Raw genomic sequence first — 21,470 nt, 5'->3', positions numbered from 1 at the left:
CAAGTGCCATAATGATCACTGACTTAGGCAATAATCATTAAATGCTGAAATGACTAGGTGAAAGTTTGATGAGGAAGAGATAATTAAACTGTCTTAGAGTATTTCCTCACAGATTACTTATTAATTACAAAGGAAATATTGATGATGGAACCTTGAAATCTTGTGGAAGCCAACTGAGCCAAGCAATTGAAGTTAACATCACTAGCAATAGTGATAAATGACCATCGTGTGTCTCTAGATGTGGTACACTACAAACAGCATTAGTTACTTGGTTCTCCTGCCAAACATCTAAAAATTAATTATGGAGAGTCCATAAAACAACTTGCTTGTATGCTTAAAAAATATCAATCTCATAAAGGTAAAGACAGGTGAGAAACTGTGACAGATAAAGTAAAGAGACATGACAATCAGTGATTGCAACTGGTGATTCCAGAATGGCTTCTAGATCAAGAATGATGTATAGGAGATGAGTAGTATATTATATTATGACACCAAACCAGTATTGATTTTTCTGAATTTGATCACTGGAATGAGGTTTTGTAAGAAAATATACCTATTCCTAAAAGAGAAACATAAGAGTATTTAAAAATATAGGGTCAACAATTAAAAACATAAAAATAAAGGTCATAATATCTGTAATCAACTTTTAAATGGTTTAGCATTAGTAATAATAATCATTTTATTATTTTTATGAATATATATAATATATATAAAGACAGAGAAAGGAGAGAGATATAAAGCAAATGTGGGAATGTTAACAATTAGTGAATACAGATGAAGGGCACATAGGGGTTAACTGTTCTTGGGACTTTCCTGTAACTATGGATTTTTTAAGAATAAAAATGTAAAAAACTTAAAAATATTATTAATTCTTTTTACCTCCTCAGAGCTTTTATGCTAATAGGCCAATGAGTGTCTGTTTTTGTTTTTGTTTTTGTTCTTTACAATGGATCTTTTATTAAGTAGGGAAACAAAGGAATTCCGCTCAATCTGAGCAAATTCCACAGAAACTGCGCCCATCTATGTGTGCTTCTATCAAGTGAAACTGCCACTGACTCCCTAACCACAGGGGATACTTGGAAAACTGTTTCCCGGAGCTGATTCACATTACCTCACACACGGTCAACTCCTGGTTGGTCTTTTTTTTTTTTTAATATAAATAAAAAAATTTTAACATTTATTTATACTTGAGAGACAGAGACAGAACACGAATGGGGAGGGGCAGAGACAGAGGGAGACACAGAATCTGAAGCAGGCTCCAGGCTCTGAGCTGTCAACACACAGCCAAACACAGGGCTTGAACTCATGAACCATGAGATCATGACCTGAGCCAAAGTCAGACACTCAACCGACTGGGCCACCCAAGTGCCTCAGCTCCTGGTTGGTCTTAAGAAGCAAGGGCAGAGGGCAAGGTGGTTCTCACAGATCTATGTTACAAGTAAACTCAGGTTGGCTCCTTCAGGAGTCTCTTATGAGACTTTATTTTAAGAGGTCTGATCAGAAAATAGGGCAGAGGGCTGTGTGAGCAGAGCTGTGTGGTAAGTGGAATGTCCCAGTCTGTGACATTGTGGTGGGTAACCAGTCCGATTGGGCACTGTATGAAGATGATGCCATGCTGCCACCATGGCTTGTCCAATTAGTGTGATTAAACTGCCCAGGTTTGGCTAAGAGTTCATAAGTGTGAGCCCCAAAGTAACCCCACTGGGCCTGGATAAGGTTGGCAGGTGGCATCTTGTGTCTGTACCCATCATAGAAGGAAAGGGCAGTGGTGAAGCAGGGCACGGGAATACCTGCCTGGACACCAGTGCTGACTGCCTGCTGCCAGGAGTCCTGGTAGTTTTTAACAGCTGAGTTAAAAAAGTCATCTAGTAGTAGATTCTGAAGTTATGGGTTTTGATCAAATGCATCTTTTATCTTTCCTAGGAACACACTCCTAATGGTGCAGACCCCCTCCGTGTCAGGGTGACACCACCATAGTTGAGGGTGCAGCCAAATTCCATGGCTGCTTGTCTTAGCAGCATGAAGCCTTGTGCACATAAGATGATCGTGGAGGCATAGAGGGCCTTCTGAATGTCCTCCAGGAATGATTTCTTACCACCTTCAAACTGGATCTTTGGGGACCCTTCAGCTTTTTGCTAACTTAAATCCTCTCATCCTTCAGAGATGATAAACATCAAGAAAAATTGCTTCTGCAAGGAGGGTGACAGGACCATGGTACTCCAAGGCTGAGATGGTGGTCCACTTTCCTGTGCCCTTCTGCCTCTCATTGTCCTTGATCGTCAGCAGCAGGTGTTTGCCATTGCTGTCTTGGAACTTAAGAATATTGGCTGTGATTTCAATCCTAGCTCTGTCTTATTCCATTCCTCAAATGCCTTTGCCATCTCATTGTGCTCCATGCCTGGAACATCTTTCATCAAGCGGTAAGCCTTATGGATGAGTTTGCATTTCCCCACTCTCTATTCCAGTGTGCACCATCTGCACAAAGTGTCCTGCTCCTTCATCTCCCACCCAGTCACAAAATGATGTGTGGCCCGCCTTTTTTGTCCCTCTTGGCCATCCTGGGCCCCTTCCTCTCCACCGTTAACTCTACTCTCCACAAACAAGATTCTCTTGGCCTTGAGGTCTCAACACTGTGGTATCCCTGTATCCAGAAGTTCCTCCATCAATGATGATGTCACCAGCGTCTAACAATGGTACTAATTTTTCAATGAAGTCATCAACAGCTTAACCAGCCATCACAAACAGTATGATCGGCCTGCACTTCTTCAGCCTGGAGTGAGCATCAACCACTTTGGTTGCCTTTGCCCATTGGTCAAGAAATTACCAACTTTGGAGACTTTTCTATTAAAAGTACACACCACAAAGCCATGGTTATTCATGTTCAAAACTAAGTTCTGCTCATGACAGCCGTTCCAATCAGTGCACTACCAGCTGGGACTATGGTGATGGTATCAATGGAGCTGAGAGGAAGTGGCAGGAGGCCAAAGCTGAGTCCCGTTGCCGCCAATGAGTTTTGTTTTGAAGGAAGAGTATTGGGAGTGCCTTCGTGGCTCAGTTGGTTAAGGACCCAACTCTTGATTTTGGCCCAGGTCATGATCTCTTGGTTGTGAGATCGAGCCCCACGTCAGACTTCATGATAAGCGTGGAGCCTGCTTGGGATTCTCTCTCCCTCTCCCTGTGCCCTGCCCCACTTATGTGCATGTGTGCTCTCTCTCAACATAAATAAAGAAACATTTTAAAAAAGTAAAAGAAGAATCTTGTATAACTTCTTAAGCATTTCACCTGTTAGGGGGGGGTAAGTTTTCCCCCTCAAAAACTAGAATGTTAGACTTTTAGCAAAGAAAGCTTCAATTTCACCAGAAAATTAAAAAAAAAAAAAAAATATATATATATATATATTTCTAAAACTTAATTAAAGCTTTGTTTTTGGGGCAACTAAATGAAATCTTGTAAATGCTCAAACTGGCCTTGAGGGGAGTCGTACCATACTTTTATCGTTTTTGCTGGGTCAACATAATTACAGGAAAGCCAAGATTTGGTCACCTGTCACATCTCTCGGGAAATACCCCCCTCCAATATTTTTGAAAAGTCTGGATCAATTTGCCTTTGTCATTGTGGGTGCTTCGTGTGGCAAGTGTACACTCTAATAAATATTCTACACAGATGAATGTGCTTCTGGGGACCCAAAAAAGTTGCAATCATGAATGACTTCTAAGTCTTATCTATTATCAACAGAGCTGTTAACTTAAAGCTTTAAATGAGGTAGCTTCTATAAACACTGCCAAGCACAAAATATACATTGATTATTTTTAAGATATGTGCCATCAACAAATAATGTATCAGGGTTTTTAAGAGAACATGAGTTGAATCAAGATGGAGCATTATGAACAGCTATTAATTTAAATTCTTTTTTCCCTCCAGGTTTATTCATATATAATTGACATGCAACATTGTGTAAATTTAAGATGTACAATATGTTGATTCGATATAATTATATATTGCAAAATGATTACCACCACAGTGTTAGCTAACACTTCTATCACATCACATGATTACTATTTCTTTTTTGTGGTGTCAAAAACCAAACTCTGGGGGCGCCTGGGTGGCGCAGTCGGTTAAGCATCCGACTTCAGCCAGGTCACGATCTCGCGGTCCGTGAGTTCGAGCCCCGCGTCAGGCTCTGGGCTGATGGCTCAGAGCCTGGAGCCTGTTTCCGATTCTGTGTCTCCCTCTCTCTCTGCCCCTCCCCCGTTCATGCTCTGTCTCTCTCTGTCCCAAAAATAAATAAACGTTGAAAAAAAAAATTAAAAAAAAAAAAAAAACAACCACCAAACTCTGCATACTGAATAAAACGAAGAAAGGTGTTTCTTGCAAGGCTTTCCACCAGCGAGCTGCAAAACTCAAGGCTACGGGAGCAGTAAACCCTGAGTTGTTCACAAAGGGATTTTTATGGGGTCAGTGAGGACATTATTTTGCAGCTAATTGGTTGTCTAGTGGGTTTTTTCCCCTATTTGAATCAGGGTAGGTGAGTCAGGGGAACAAGAAGGTCCAGAGATGGCATGAACAGATGTGATGTTTGGGGACAAGCTGGTATCCTCTGCTGCTTTCTGGGAAGAGCTGTAAATTCGTGTTAGGTTAGGTTACATTTCCTTCATGCACCTGTGCTGACCACCTCTATTTTGTCCTTGACATTAGTGACTCCATTTTAGTTTGGTTCTACAGTGGTGAGAATTTTTAAGATCAACTCTCTAAGCGACTTACAAGTGTATAACAGAGTATTGGAAAACTGTTAAATGGTCATGGAAGTCGTCTCTACCAGGAAGTGAAAGTAGTAATGTGGCTGGATTTAGATTGGGTCAGCAGTTGACAATTATATGAGAAACAGACAAAGTAGATTTTTTGGTGGTAGTCAGGCTGGCCCGGAAGTGCTGGGTGCTAGTTTGGAGTAATGAGGCCTGTACTCTATTAGAGAGTCAGAGTGGGACAGGCAAGGCCAGAATACCTTCTACGGAGACTTTAACAAGTGGAGCTGCTGCCCTCCCACTTGTAAACATGATGAATCAACACACAAGATCAAGAAAAATGCCAAGGAAAACAATGGGTTTATGACAAGGTTCCAGTTTGGGAGATAAGCATCACAAAGCACAGTTTTTTCTTCTACCTTTAATGAGAAGGGTTTTTATAAATGGGGTGCCTGAATTTGAGAGTTGTTGTAAGGTCTCCTTAAGAAAGGAAAAGCAATTTTCTGATTCTAGATGCCAAGAGAGGGTCTCTGGGCCATTTATATTAGTTAGCTTTCATGGTGATTGAGATTGTTAATATATGTAGAAATAATATTGCAATTATATCCAGTATCCATCCTTTATAAGGTAAAGTAGTAAACTCAGTGGCCTATCTGAGGAGCACCAAGGATTGTTTGAGTGAAAAAGGTATGTTAAGAATTTTAGCATTCTGAATTTGGGCCTACACTTGGGAAAGACAGCTTTAAAGAGATTTGTTAGAGGAAACTGGTCATTGCATCGATATAGACTCAATCACAGATGCCTAAAGTTAGGAAACTATTACTTGGTTTAGAAAAAGCAAAATATTTAAAATATTTAAAGTAAATATGATAGCAAGTATAACAGATATTTGAAACCACAGGCTTTTCAGAAACAAAGAACTTTCATGTTAAAAATGACTTAAATTCTATGTATTTTACCACAATTGGAAACAGAAATAACAATTTAAAAAATGGTTTAAGAGCATAAAAAACACAAAAATTATACTCAAAGATCAATATTTTTCTGAACTATGATTTTTAAGCTTTCTTTGTTTTCTAATGTATGCATTTATATATGCATGTATTTAAACATGCACAAATAGGCATAAAATTACTTAGGTGTTTAATATTAAAAAAAATATTAGCCTCATCAGCAGGTCCAGGACAATTGCTACCCTCACTGAATTTGCCATCCTAATAAAATTGCCTTGGTTACCTTGAGAAACATGTAAAACACACCTACCATACCATACCAGTATCTCTTTGCAACTACCATATCATCTATATTAGCTTCAACTTAAAAAAACCTAAGCAACTTTTAGTCATTCAGTTATAGAGAAAACTGGGAAGTAGGTAACTGAGAACTGTCACACACTAGCACCTTAGCAGGATTTGCTTTGTTTAGGAATATTACCCAAACTTATCCTTATGGAATTTTTCTGTATTTACATGACCAATATTAAAAGTTCTTTAAACTTCACTTAAAAGAACAAAAGTTCTACTTAAAAAAAAAAAAGACAAACTTTTTGATAGGTTGATTAAACCGGCATTTATTTTCTCTTTATCTTATAATGTAGCAACTAAATCCATTAATATGATTCAGGTGAACTTGTTCTTTTTCTTTCTTTCTTTCCTCACGAATTTCAACTTTTTCAAGTTCTTAAAGGGCCAGCATTTCAAAAGCATTTTTACTTTCCTTTCTTGGAGTTTGCTTCCCTAGGCTAGTTTAAATAAGAGCGTAATTAGTCTTTATAAACCAATCATAATAGGAGTTCCTCTCAAATTGAGAGAATTTATAATATAATTTATTAATATTCCCTGGTATAAATGGCATATCAATACGTTTCCTTAGAATGTATTTCACAGAAGACATCCAGATGGCCAACAGGCACATGAAAAGATGCTCAACGTCGCTCCTCATCAGGGAAATACAAATCGAAACCACACTGAGATATCACCTCACGCCTATCAGAGTGGCTAAAATGAACAAATCAGGAGACTATAGATGCTGGCGAGGATGTGGAGAAACGGGAACCCTGTTGCACTGTTGGTGGGAATGCAAACTGGTGCAGCCACTCTGGAAAACAGTGTGGAGGTTCCTCAAAAAATTAAAAATAGACCTACCCTATGACCCAGCAGTAGCACCGCCAGGAATTTACCCAAGGCATCCAGGAGTGCTGATGCATAGGGGCACTTGTACCCCAATGTTTTTAACAGCACTTTCAACAATAGCCAAATTATGGAAAGAGCCTAAATGTCCATCAACTGATGAATGGATAAAGAAATTGTGGTTTATATACACAGTGGAATACTACGTGGCAATGAGAAAGAATGAAATGTGGCCCTTTGTAGCAACATGGTTGGAGCTGGAGAGTGTTATGCTAAGTGAAATAAGTCAGAGAGAGAAAGACAGATACCATATGTTTTCACTCTTATGTGGATCCTGAGAAACTTAACAGAAACCCATGGGGGAGGGGAAGAAAAAAAAAAGGTTAGAGAGGGAGGGAGCCAAACCATAAGAGACTCTTAAAAACATAGAACAAACTGAGGGTTGATGGGGGATGGGTGGGAGGGGAGGGTGGGTGATGGGCACTGAGGAGGGCACCTGTTGGGATGAGCACTGGGTGTTGTATGGAAACCAATTTGACAATAAATTTCATATTTAAAAAAAATTAAAAAAAAGAAGATGTGGTATATATATATAAAAAAGAATGTATTTCATACTCAATGGAAAAATCTTATCACATTCCTGGAAAAAGTTGGGATTTCCCCCTTTTTCATTGTATGCTCTTTTTAGTAGTATTTTTCCAGGAGTACTTCTTCAAGTCCAGCTATGGGCTCACTTTGAGGTGTTATTAATATTTTGTCTTTGGCATGAAAAAGCTGTTTTTCCATCTTGATTTGTCTCATTTTGTATATTTCTATGGGATTCCTATTTCTTTTCCGAAGAAAGAAGAAGTCTTGCACCTTGCAGATTTCTTGGGAGGTCCTTAGTCTTCAGACAAGCCAGAAGCAATTAATCCCATTCCATCTACATCCCCTCCTAAGTGTATTTGTAAAAGTATCATACAATTATAGTTCTTTGCTTTTCAAGTAATGCAAACGCTAGCTACTCCCTTACTATTTTTATAATGTCTTTTCAGATTTCTATTGAAGCGTCCTTTTTCACTACTGACATTGGTAATTTGTGTCTTTGCTCTTTTTTTCTGTATCATTCTGACTGTTGGTTTCATTGATTTTTTTCTATTGTATTTTGTTTCATATTTCATTGATTTGTACTTTTCTCTTTATTATTTCCTTCCTTCTGCTTGACTGCAGATCTCAGAGACAGCTACCTGTCCTAGAGCTGACAGTTATCAGGGAGGGTATTTTCAGTTCTTTTCAAAAAACTTTATGACTGTGGAATGTGTGTGGCATGTAAATTTCTGGGTGATGGCTACTGGTAATGCTTTTGGTGTCCACCCCAGTTAAGGCAAGAATGTCCTATTCCCTTATTGTAATTCCCTCACACTTTTTGTTAAGAATTTCTTATAGATGGCATAATGTGTCTTATGTCACAATACATTAAGGTGAATGGATTACCTACATTTTTGTGATGCAAAATGCATGAATGATCAGGGGATTTTGGATGGTGGCAGCCTGGTCCCTCCCTCCACTGTAAATATCCCTGTCATCCAATGATTTTATCTATTGATGAGGTTTGAATCAATTATTTCATTTCGGGTTATAAAATGTGTTTTTGAGAAATCTGTAATTTCTATATCACAATCCTATAATTTCATCCCCACCATTAGGTAAAGAACTTTCTTGCATAAAGAAGAATAATTTTGGATCTCTGAAATATACTTAATAGAGTAAAGGCAAGATGGACACTTAATTCCATCCTTTTAATTGACATTTTTTGAAGTGAAGATTTTTTAAATGCTGTGTATTAGATTTTTTTTTGCTTTCTTCCTTTTTTATTATTATTTACTCATTTAAAATATATCTATATTAAATGCCTTAAACAATTACATTCATTATACTTGACACTCAAATCATTTCAAGTTTGGCCAATAGGCACTCCTTCATACTGGCTTCTGTGACCTTTGGAAATGACCCTTCGACTTTGACAATTTCCTTACTCCTTGACAAAGCAGAATGTTCATCTTGTAAATTTCCAGATCCACATTGAGAATCAGATATTTTTCAGAAGTCCCTGAGTCCTTTTACTTTTTATTATTTAATTTTTAAAATTTTATTTAAATCCAAGTTAGTTAATATATAGTGTTTAACATATATACGGTTTCAGGAGTAGAATTTGGTGATTCATTAGTTACATATAACACCTAGTGTTCATCCCAACAAGTACTCTCCTTAATTCCCATTAACCATTTAACCCATCCCCCACCCAATACATCTTCAGCAACCCTCGGTTTATTCTCTGTATTTAAGAATCTATTATGGTTTGCCTCCTTCTCTGTTTTTATCTTACTTTTTCTTCACTTCCCTTATGTTCATCTGTTTTGTTTCTTAAATTCCACATATCAGCGAAATCATATGATATTTATCTTCCTCTGGCTTATTTCCTTTAACATAATGTGTTCTAGTTCCATCCATGTTGTTACAAATGGCAAGATTTCATTCTTTTTGATTGCTCAGTAATATTCTATTGTATATATATATACGCCACATCTTCTTTACCCATTTGTCAGTCGATGGACATTTGGGCTCTTTCCATAGTTTGGCTATTGTTGATACTGCTACTATAAACATCGGGGTGAATGTGACCCATGGAATTTGCATTTTTGTATCCTTTGGATAAATACCTAGTAGTGCAATTGCTGTGTTGTAGGGTAGTTCTATTTTTAATTTTTTGAGGAATCTCCATACTGTTTTCCAGCGTGGCTGCATCAGTTTGCATTCCCACTAGCAGTGCAAAAATCCCTCCACATCCTTGCCAACATCTGTTGTTTCCTTGAGTTGTTAATTTTAGCCATTCTGACAGGTGTGAGGTGGTATCTCATTGTGGTTTTGATTTGTATTTCCCTGATGATGAGTGATGAGCATCCTTTCATGTGTCTGTTAGCCATCTGGATACCTTCTTTGGAAAACATGTCTTCTGCTTATTTCTTCACTGGATTATTTGTTTTTTGGGTGTTGAGTTTCATAAGTTCTTTATAGATTTTGGAAACTAACCCTTTATCTGATGTCATTTGCAGATATCTTCTCCCATTCCATCAGTTGCCTTTTAGTTTTGCTGATTATTTCCTTCACTGTGCAGAAGATTTTTATCTTGATGAAGTCCCAATAGTTCATTTTTGCTTTTGTTTCTCTTGCCTCTGGAGACATATCTTGTAAGAAGTTGCTGTGCCTGAGGTCAAAGAGGTTGTTGCCTGTTTCCTCCCCTAGGATTTTGGTGGTTTCCTGTCTTACATTTAGGTCTTTCATCCATTTTGAGTTTATTAATTGTGTATGGTGCAAGAAAGTGGTCCAGGTTCATTCTTCTGCGTGTTGTTGTCCAGTTTTCCCAACACCATTTACTGAAGAGACTGTCTTTTTTCCATTGGATATTCTTTACTGCTTTGTCAAAGATTAGTTGGCCATACATCTGTTGGGTCACTTCTGGGTTCTCTATTCTGTTCCACTGATCTATGTGTTTGTTTTTGTGCCAGTACCATACTGTCTTGATGATTACAGCTTAGTAATACAGCTTGAAATCTGGAATTGTGATGCCTCCAGGTTTGGTTTTCTTTTTCAACATTATTTTGGCTATGCAGATTCTTTTCTCTGGTTCCATACAAATTTTAAAATTGTTTGTTCTACCTCTTTGAAGAATACTGCTATTATTTTGATAGGGATTGCATTGAATGTGTAGATTGCTTTGGGTACTATTTAACAATGTTTGTTCTTTCAGTCCATGAGCATGGAATGTTTTTCCATTTCTTTGTGTCTTCTTCAATGTCTTTTATAAGCTTTCTATAGTTTTCAGCATACAGATCTTTTACCTCTTTGGTTTGGTTTATTCCTAGGTATTTTATGATTTTTGGTGTCTGAGTACTTTTATAAGGAAATGGCGTTTGGAAACCATAATGCTAGATATGCTCAATGGGTGTTAGCTGTGCTCAGGGCCATTTGGTGGTCATTAATTCCAGCCTCTTCAGTGGGCAGAGCTAGGGCACTTGTATTTTTTCAAAGGAGAAGAAATCATGAATTTATTATGATATTTCAAATTCAGGATTAACATTAAAATATTTGAGTCAAATTTTTGATTATGTGCTTATATTGTGTTTCTTTTACATGGAGTATTTTAGTATATAATAATATTAAATTTAATTATATATTTGTGTGTATATACAGATAATGTCAAAAAAATTACCAATAATATTACCAACAAACGAACTACCATTAAGATTTTTTTGAACTGTATTTGTCCATGAAATATATTCTATTACATTAAGTATTGAAAGTTAAAATGCTATGTGAAAAAAGAATTGTGTGTGTGTGTGTGTGTGTGTGTGTGTGCACGCTTATATCTTTAACTTGATATACAATTAAATTTATTTTTTCTTTTAGTTTTCATATTTTAGGGCTCTTGCTTCCATTCCAATCTATTCTGTTCTGTTCCTTCTCTTTTTCTATAGCTACTAATTTTTTTGTAACAAGTTGTAATTCGTACAGGTTTAGTACAAAAAATTCTTTTTACAAATGTAATTTGCTAAATAAACCAAATTCTTTTCTTATACAAAAAATAGCATGCTATATATGCTATTCTGAATTTTTCTTTTTCTACTTAATGTATCTTGGAGATCATTTCATATCATTTCATATAATTTCATATGTATAGCAATCTTCTTCAGTCCTTTTTATGATTGTACACTATATTTTTAAAAATTTTTAATGTTTTTATTATTTTTGAGGGAGAGAGAGAAAGAGAGAGCATGAGCCGGGGAGGGGCAGAGAGAGGGGGAGACACAGAATCTGAAGCAGGTTCCAGGCTCTGAGCTGTCAGCACAGAGCCTGACATGGGGCCTGAACCTGAGAACCTCAAGATCATGACCTGAGCTGAAGTCGGACATTTAACCTACTTGGCCACCCAGGTGGCCTGATTGCACACTATTTAATTTACCATAATTTATTTAACCAGTCTGTATGGATGAGCAGTTAAGTTGTTTCTGGTTTAAAAAAAATTTTTTTTGCAATGAATAACTTTGTACATAAAATATTTCATAATTCTGCCATTTTTTGATGGATACTTAGAGGTGGAGTTGCTGAGTCAAAAAGTGAGTACATAAGTAGTTCTTTTAGTTACTGTCGAATCATCCTTTATTGTTGTTACCTTTATTTGTATTCTCACCTATCATGGGGTTGTTCCATTAAAATAAAATAATACATTGCCAACATATTGCATTTTTGCCAATTGGAAGTGAGATCTTAATAAAATTTTAACGTATGGATGGTGTTGAGCATCTTGTCGTATGTTTCATTCTTCTGTATATTGTTCGTTCACATTGGTTGTTTCTATTTGTTTGTTGTAGAGTTTTTTGCCTCAAATTTTAGGATATCTTCATGTTATAAAAATATCACCACTATGTCTATAAGTTATAAATATCTTTTCTTAGTTTGTCCTTTTTATTTATGATATTTTTTCTTATATAATTTTTTTTATTTTAGTGTAGTCAAACTTATTTTTTCTTTTATTGTTTCTAAGTTGTGAATAAGGTATATTTTCCCAACTCCGAAGTTGTAAAGAAACTTATCCTGATTTTATTTTTCTATTGTATAATTTCCTTACTTTAATTTTTTGTATTTCAGATCTCAGATGTTTGTGGTGTTAGGGCGAAATGAAATTTCTTTTTCCACATGGCTATCCTTTATTCCAATGTCATTTAGAAATGTCTATCTTTTCCTCACTAATTTGCAATGCCGTCTTTGTTTTTGTAAAAGAATATATTTTTAAAGGTCAAAAGTTCATACAAATATTTCTGGTTTCAGAGCTAGAAGTTCTCTTTAGTATTTGACAGACACAAACTGCCTTCATTTCAAATAATGCCTACTCAAACTCATCCTTGAATTTGGCTACGTTTGTTTCATGTTAGGTCTTATCTAAATGTAAACAGGTTAAAAACTGAGGCAAAATTTCCAAGACACTATCCTATGCCATACTACAAAGACGTATAAGTCATAGATTCTGTAACTAGGAACTTATAGTCTAATGAGAGAGACAGAGAGATATGTAGAGACCATTTCAATGTATTTTCAATATAAAGTTTACTGATCTATGCACAGCATTTGCAAAGATACATACGTGGACTTGGATTCTTCAAAAACAAGATGTAAAGAAACAATGAGGGCAAGATAAAACAGTTATGTTTATTTTATGTCTACCCCTTCATTATTATTAGCCTTGTTTGTTTTAATTCTTAAATGTTTATTTATTTTTAAGAGAGAGGGAGAGAGAGAGCATGTGAAAGCACGGGGAGGGGCAGAGAGAGAGTCATAGGCTCCAAAGTGGGCTCTGTGCTGACAGCAAAAAGCCTCATGTGGGCCTTGAACTCCCAAACCGTGAGATCATGACCTGGGCCAAAGTTGGACGTTTAACCGACTGAGCCACCCAGGGGTCCTGTTTTCATTCTTATTTCCAAAGTAGCACTAGAAGGCCTGCACATCTGGTTGAATAGATGCAAATAAGGAAAGAAAATTACACGTGTGAGAGTTACAGCCCAAGGATAATGAATTCTTTAGGTTCTAGTGAAGAAGCAGCTCTGCATTTCATACTTAAGGCCAGAAAACAGAAAAACTTTGAATTATCTATTTATTATCTGAAAGTTTTCCCATGTAAGCCAATGTTTCCTTCTTTGGGTGAATCCTCACCTCCAGCACCTGCATTGCTTGATTAGATGGCATACTTGTCGGGGCACCTGGGTGGCTCATTCAGTTGAATTTCCGACTTTGGCTTAGGTCATGATCTCACAGTCTGTGAGTTCAAGCCTTGCATCAGGCTCTGTGCTGACTGTGGAGCCTGCTTTGGATTCTGCGTCTCCCTCTCTCTCTGCCTCTCCCCTGCTCACACTCTGACTTTCTTTCTCAAAAATAAATAAACATAAAAAAAAATTAGATGGTATAGTTCTCAACAATGTGGTCATGTGGACTTACTTTCTGCCTGAGGCTTTTAACTTTTAATTAACCCTCCTTTCCCCCTGCGCCTCCCACTTGGGATTAGAAGGACTTTTATTACTGGGAAAAGGATGGTTTTCATTCTCCGCTAACTGGAGGATGCATCCTAATTGGAGGATGGATGCCTGGGACAAAGGCATATGAGCTGTTTCCTCACCGGAGAAGCTGTTCAGGAAGAGCTACTTGTAACTGTATTTCTCCTTCTGAACAAATGCCCATTCCAGACTAGCATTGTATATTAAAATGCTCCCCTGGGGAGATAGGCAGAAAAAAGGAATGTTAAAGAGACGTCTAGCTAATATCTCATGTGAGAAATAGCATGTCATTTCTCAATCAATGTCATTTCTAAGTCTTGAAAGGAAATTATTTATGGGTAACGGTTACCTGCCCATTCATACATCATTTGATCCATTTCTGCCCCCTAGGTTTGGTAGATGGATTCAGAGATGTAATTTTAAAAAATCACCTTCAGTTGCTCCTTTGGAGTTTGGTTGGAGTGTTCATATGACTTACCAGGCTGATGTATTTGTATTAATGGAATTACTATAGTTGCTTCCTTAGCATGGTAGATGGGAATATTTGAACACGTACCATGGGGCATGATAAAAGCAAAAGAAACAAAGATAGAAAGAAAAATATAATTGAACCCCTGTCTACAAAATGTGATTTGTTGTACTTTCACCTTCTAAATATACTCTCATCAGAAGAGGACACGGTAGCCTATTGTTTCTCAAGGGCTTTGAAGTCAGCTAATTCTTTTCGAATTCTTCAACTAATTCTTTGGCTCATGAGATAGATGAAGTATAGCCATTTTATATTAATAAGTATAAGTTTTTGAGTACTTACCTTGTACTAGGCATGGTGGGCTTAATGTATACACTGCTTAATTTCATTTAATACTCATGTTAATCTTATATGACATGTACCATTATCCTCATTACAGTTCTGAAATTTAAGGGCTAAGAGTTTCGTAACTTGCACAGAGTGACAAAAGTACTAAGATTTGGAAGTAGGTCTGATTCCAAAGCATACATCCTTAGCAACTATGCTTTATCCAGGTGGAAACCTAAACAATGTTTTGGATTTGGAACTTTATTTTAGACTTAAAATATATGTTAGAAATTTGATGTGATATTTTGGGGAATAATGAGCAGAAATCACTTTCAGTGATTCGAGGTCTGGAAACCAGTTTCTATGGTATAGTAAATGGAGACTAAGCATGCATATTTATTTAGCTATGTGTCTATGAATGAATACATAGGCTTTTAAGATTTTAATTAAGAAATTAATATTTATACATGTATAGATATAGATATATATAGGAATTCTTCAGCTGACTGATGGGATGGTTGCATTCTGTGAGATTATTATGAACTCAGTGCACGATTTCCTATAGGATCAATGTTATTCATCATGTTTATGTATTAAGACCAATCCATAAAAAACCCATAATTTTATCTATTTGTTATGGACATTTCCCTGGACTCATAAGTGGTACCTGAAATATAGTAGATAACAAAAAAACATTTTGGTGCATAAGTAAATGAATGAAAGAAACCCGAAGAATAATACCAATTATGTTACACATGTAATATTATTTCTATTATTGCTTCCACTGGAAGATACATTCAGAATTCTAACTTGAGATATCTGTAACTTCTCTTTCCTCTCTCCTTTCCTGAATACACAGAAGTATGAGTGGAGACCCTTCATCAGGTCACTGATCCAGTTTCCACAGTTTGGGAAGAGGTCTCCAGCAGGCCTGGATGAAGGGCTGACCAGGGGATCCCAGAGGTTGGTGGTAGAGGCTACAGGAAGGGGATGTTGGAGAAGCATAGGAGGTGGTGGTGGACTGTCAGAGCAGGTGCACATGTGTAGAAGAAAGGGAGGCTAGGAGATCTTTACTTAGGGTGAGGTGGAAAGAAGAACTTTTACAGCCTGGCCCTCCGCATGGAAGAATTGCATGTAAATCAAGATGCTGTGTGTGTGTGTGTGTGTGTGTGTGCATGCACGTGCAATGGGAAAATATTTTTATTGTAAATTCATAATAAACATCAGTCTCACCATTTATAGCCATAGCACAAGTATATGTTTTCACACTTCAAATCCCAAACCATTCATAAGAAGAATTCTTACAAGAGACAGGGAATTCAGCTACACCAGACTAAGGATTTGTGAGTCAGACAATGGCATTTAACAAAATCTGAGGAAAATATAGCACTTAGTCCATTTTGGATTCATGCATATTTGTTGAGAAGAGCTCCGTGTACGCAAATGATGACTTGTAAGACAAATAAAATCCAAGGAAATGGGATACCTGTGATGGGATAAAATCCAAGGAAATGGGATACCTGCGATGGGCATGCTTGGGGACAGGCTCACGTGGTTTGTTTGTAATTACCAGTACTGACACCAAAAACTGTTAGTAACTCTAGAAGAAGCAGAAGATATTTTATTTTTTCCCCAGTTTATATATGCTTCCCTGAAGAACTTATTGCTTTAAAATTTATATTAACACTTCCCACGGTTGCATCAATAGTATCAGGTATTTGCAGTCTTTGTTAGAATTCTGTCTTTTGACCAGTACCCCAGTCATTTCTTAGTAGAAAGTTGGTTAATAAAAGAAGCTCTTTAATGCTTTCAGTACACCAAGATACAATTTTGTGCATTACAGTAGCACTGCTTACCCCCCAAAAATGTTCCAGAAAGCCATTAAGAAAGTATACAGATTTAAATCTTAAACTACTAGAGTATACTCAATGGCTCTCAAAGTAGAATCATTCCTATCAAATACATTATAAGAACAACTTCAATCTAAAATTACTTTTGTGTTTTCTCCTAAAATAAGTGAATTAGAATGTGGGTCTTGTGGCTTCTCCTCAAATTTTCTTAGCCACCTTTTATTCTGAAGTGTATTCTTGTTATAATCAGCAATCACTTTTGCCATTTATCAAAATCCATTCATATTAATTTAAGCAACAATGGAAACATGTTGAAAGTAACACCAACCTAGTGAAAGAAGTGAAGTCACAGCTCACAAAGAGCTGGAACCAGAAATGGAAAGTCATTCCAATTCACAGCATTCTAACTCTCTTTGTCTCCCCTCCTATGGGTCCACAAGATATTTCTGCTCTCTTTCTCTCTCAGCTCCTTCATTTTCCTCTCACTTAGCAGGTTGACTTACTTGTGCACATATTGTAAAATGGCTTTCCCAGACCCCTATCTATCCACTCGGCTTGATGCTAACAGAGACAATGCGGAATCACCAAATAAATTCCTGGGAGAGGAAATCTGAGTGGCTCGAGTCAGGTTTCCACTCCTGGTTCAACCATCTGTGGCCAAGGAAGAGGCAGGGTGATGGCTGCAAGAGTCCATTATTGAAGATTGCAGTGAGGCAAGTTTTAGAGGAAGAGGAGGAGTAGGAGGAGGAGGTGCTGGGGAGGATAAAAAACAACAACAATAGCAACAAACGCTTGCAGAGCATTTACTATGAGCCATGCACTCTCCTAAATGCCTTGCATGTAGGAGGAAGGCAACTCACATAGTAGGAAGGGATTGGTTGTCTCAAAAGGTGCTCACATAGTTTAGCATTTCTCAAAGTCTGTGTAGACATTTTAAAGATTGCTCTTTTGTGTGTCCAAATAATACCCTAACGTAAATTTGGGACTTTTATTTAAAGAAAAGAAATTAGGGGTGCCTGGGTGGCTCAGTCGGTTAAGCGTCCGACTTCGGCTCAGGTCATGATTTCACAGTTCTTGGGTTCGAGCCCCACGTTGGGCTCTGTGCTGACAGTTCAGAGCCTGGAGCCTCCTTCTCCCTCTCTCTCTGCCCCTCCCCCTGCTCCTCCTCCACTCATGCTGTCTCTATCTCTCATAAATAAATCAACTTAAAAAAAATAGAATAGAACGAAAGCACAAAACAGGGTGATGCAGGAATGTGACCAGTGATTACCCTATGAATATTGGAAAATAGGATAAAAATGCAAACTACATTTTGTGTGTTAGTGTGCAAGTGTGTGTGTGTGTGTGTGTGTGTGTGAGAGAGAGAGAGAGAGAGAGAGAGAGAGAAAGGGAGAGAACAATGATTGTTTTCAATCATGGTTCAGAACTGCAAAGCTGTGTTTTACGATCACTCATCATCTGAGGTTATCTATATCTGATTTTTAATAGAAATTCGGCAACCTTGTACTTCCAAATACTTACACTTTCAAGCATGAAAATGAAATTATTTATAGATTTATTTTCTCTGAAGTTTATGGCAAAGCCTTTTGCAGAGCTATTTATTCCTAAATCTTGTTGGAAACTGCCTCCATGGCCTCATTATTCTAGGGTCTTGAATTACTCTCATCTATGGACTTTGGACGTACAAGTTTCTTCTTTGTCAGGTCTTTACTCTCATCGATTTTTATTCTTGTGGACAGTGTCCTCTTTAACTCTTTAAAAAAGCCTAATTACCTACCCAGTTATAGAACCCATCTCATTTATGAGATGAGAGATGAGAGAGAGTTTAATAGATCTCAAATTTGTATTTCTGAAATTAGGAAAATTTTGCTAGAAAAAATAGAAACAAAAATAATGAAATTATGCCTCACTTACAATGGCGACACAGTGAAATACCATGCCAAAGTCCTTACCGCGGTGACTGGCATGTGAAAGTCACATTGTGTGTGGGTGTGTTTGTGTGTGCTTACTTACACAGCACAATGAGAAGTGGGATGGTGGAGTGGTTAAGAGCCGGACAGCTTTGTACTCTTTGGTCACCTTCTGTGGCAAGGAGTCTTTGCTGATGAGCCTTTCCAGTTTGAAACCTGAGAAGCACTAGATGGGCGAGGAAGAAAATCAAGAGTTTTAGCCTACTTTTGGGTGTCCTTAAGGGTCTATTTTGATATTAAACATTTCCAACTTAATAAGCATTCTTGGAAAGAACCCAGCAACTTCAGGGTGAATTTTTATCAAGAGATAACTTCACCTTTCTCAGCCACTCTAAGGATAACAGCAATTTATCTCACTGCCATGCTTTCTTTTTTTCTCTATTTTAATATAAGCAACTTCTTGTACTACTCTGCATTTCTATCTGTGTCTGTAAGTCTGGATTTCTTTGAAATTCTTTTATGGTAATAAGGAGATTCACATATGAAGAATGTTAACAAGCCTAGCAAGAAGATTGCAAAGGGCTGTTCTATAGTTGGAGTGTGCCCTCCCTCTCCCAAATTCATGTGTTGAATCCTAACCCCTAAGGGTGATGGTATTAGGAGGTGGGGCCTTTGGGAGATACAGATACCTCTTTGTATTTTAGATAATAGTTTTTGAACATGTACACTTCAGAAGGGAATATGAACTCATGGTCAGGAGATCTGGGCTGTGGTCAGGGTCCAGGTGTATAAACATGAGCATGTCAATGCCAATTGGACATCATAACTCTGATCTGTTTTGTTGATTAAAAACTCTGAACTATATGAAAGAACCTTGTAAGTTATTGGTCATCAGGAGTTGCGTAGAATACTTGACTCTTGAATATTTACCATATGCTCACAGAAGAGTCACTTAGCTTTTTTTATACACGTTTTGAACGATAGCTTTGGCAACACCTAGGTCTGGGTCGAAGCTTAGATGCAAAGGAGTTTATTGTTTGTAATTACCCTCTTGAGAAGAAATGTCTTTAAAGAAAATGGGGGAAACGACACTTGAAACATCCTGTTTTAAAATCTCATTCTTTGGAGGGTGCCTGGGTGGCTCAGTGGGTTGAGCATCTGACTTTGGCTCAGGTCATGATCACATGGTTTGTGGGTCCGAGCCCCATGTTGGGCTCTGTGCTGACAGCTTAGCACAGATGCTGTGTTCACACTCTGTCTTTCTCTCTCAAAAATAAACATTAAAAAAATAATAAAAATAAAATCTCATTCTTTGAAAATATATTGCTTCTCACTGCAAAAGGCGGTTGTTCTAATTTGCTTGATCAAATAAATGTAGTTTGTGTCTGTCACCACTGGCATCACAGAAGGAAAATGATCCCCTACCACACCTGAAAAACTATCGAGAATAAGGCAAAAGCGAAGAAATGCAGTTGCCTTATGCAGTATAGAAGGGGATTAGTCATAGAATTAGATATGGATGAAATGGCACCTCGGAAGAAATTAATTCCCCAATAAGAATTCAAATCAGAGAACTGAGTGGGTCACAGGGGCCTCCTGAAATCCAAGACCACGTATCTGCATGCACACCTGTTTCAGGATTGCTTCCTTTTTTAGAATAAATTCACTGCTTAGAACAAGTACTGGGAGTCCAGCTTCCAGAAATGAAGGAAGCAATTACTTCCTGGCAGAATTACTGGGCAAGAAAGCTTGTGAGAATTCTATCTAATTCATGCTCAGAAAAGGTTTCTTTGGTAGGGAAGGGGAAAGCCCTATGTGTGACTATCATTTGGGTAACTTCCAATTTGGGACTTCTGGTGGCAGGATCTCTCATTATAGCTACATAAATGTTGTGAGCCGTCTTCGAAGGAAAGCAGCACGGGAAAGTGGGGTGGCTTATTGGACTCTCTCCCTTCATGGCTCCCTGGTTCCCACAGCAGCAGTCACTGCCCTGGAGAAGATGGACTGACAGTGTACCTCAGCCTCTGGGTTCACTTCTGTTTCTGGAAGGCCGCAGAGAGCTTTATAAAATTCCAGACCTGAAGACTAACTTTATTTTACTCTTCCTGATGATCAGGCCCTAATTTGTTTCTAGTAGCCAAGCTCTTGCCTACTTCCTGTGGGCAGGTCACTGCCTTATTTCTGTTGCAGAATCCCAGGGAAAGACTTGCCTGTCCTGGTTCCCTTCTAAGACTGCAACCACACTTCACCCCATCCCAACCCTTGTAGGGACTGGAGAGCAGGCTCTGAATCTCAGCGACCCTGGCCATGTACTTGCTTTCTATTGGAGCCTGCAAGACTTTCTCAACACAGTGGACCACTGTGCTGGGACCTTCGCTCATGTCTGCTGTGTTCTGGACTGTAAGACGCCCCGAGGCAGGCGCCAGCTCTGTCGTGTTCAACATTGTGTCTTGAGGATCCTGAATGTGCATGGCATATACTAGGTGTTCAGTGAGGCTTTTTGTTGTTGTTGTTGTTGTTTATTTTTGATTTTCCTGCTGATATCTCTTGGAGTCACTTCTGTTGCTCTGACTAATCCATCTTATCTAGTTCGGCCATCTGAGGTCAGACCCTCCTCCTGCAGATTGATTCCCAATGCGGACATACACAATTTAGTTGGAGTAGCATACTAATTATTATTCATAGCAATGCTTAGCACTTTTCATCACCAAAATGTCTTCCAATTTTAGTTAATTAATCAGCCCCGGATTTGTGTGGAGGTGACTATAAAATCTGATGTGTGATGATAAATCATTGCAAAGTAGCATGACAGTTTAAATAGGAAAGAGATAAATGTGAAGATACTTTCAGATTAACTACTGTGGGGACGTCAACCTGAGAAGTGTGTGATGTCCCCCATAGTTTCTCAGATTAGCTTTGCACAATCAGTCAAGGATTACCTGGGTTCAATATTGAATCCAC

General features: G+C 37.9%; 1 pseudogene; it reads right to left on the bottom strand.

The window, feature by feature from the left end:
- Positions 1–1,497: 1,497 nt before the first annotated feature.
- On the bottom strand, positions 1,498–20,953 carry LOC124507540 (6-phosphogluconate dehydrogenase, decarboxylating-like; annotated as a pseudogene).
- Between the last annotated feature and the right edge of the window lie 517 nt (positions 20,954–21,470).

Source organism: Lynx rufus, unplaced genomic scaffold (genome assembly GCF_022079265.1).
Source record: "Lynx rufus isolate CCGP_SWC_20201006 ecotype Redwood Valley unplaced genomic scaffold, mLynRuf1.p SCAF_12, whole genome shotgun sequence".
NCBI lineage: Eukaryota > Metazoa > Chordata > Mammalia > Carnivora > Felidae > Lynx > Lynx rufus.
This window is presented reverse-complemented; position numbering and strand designations above follow the sequence as displayed.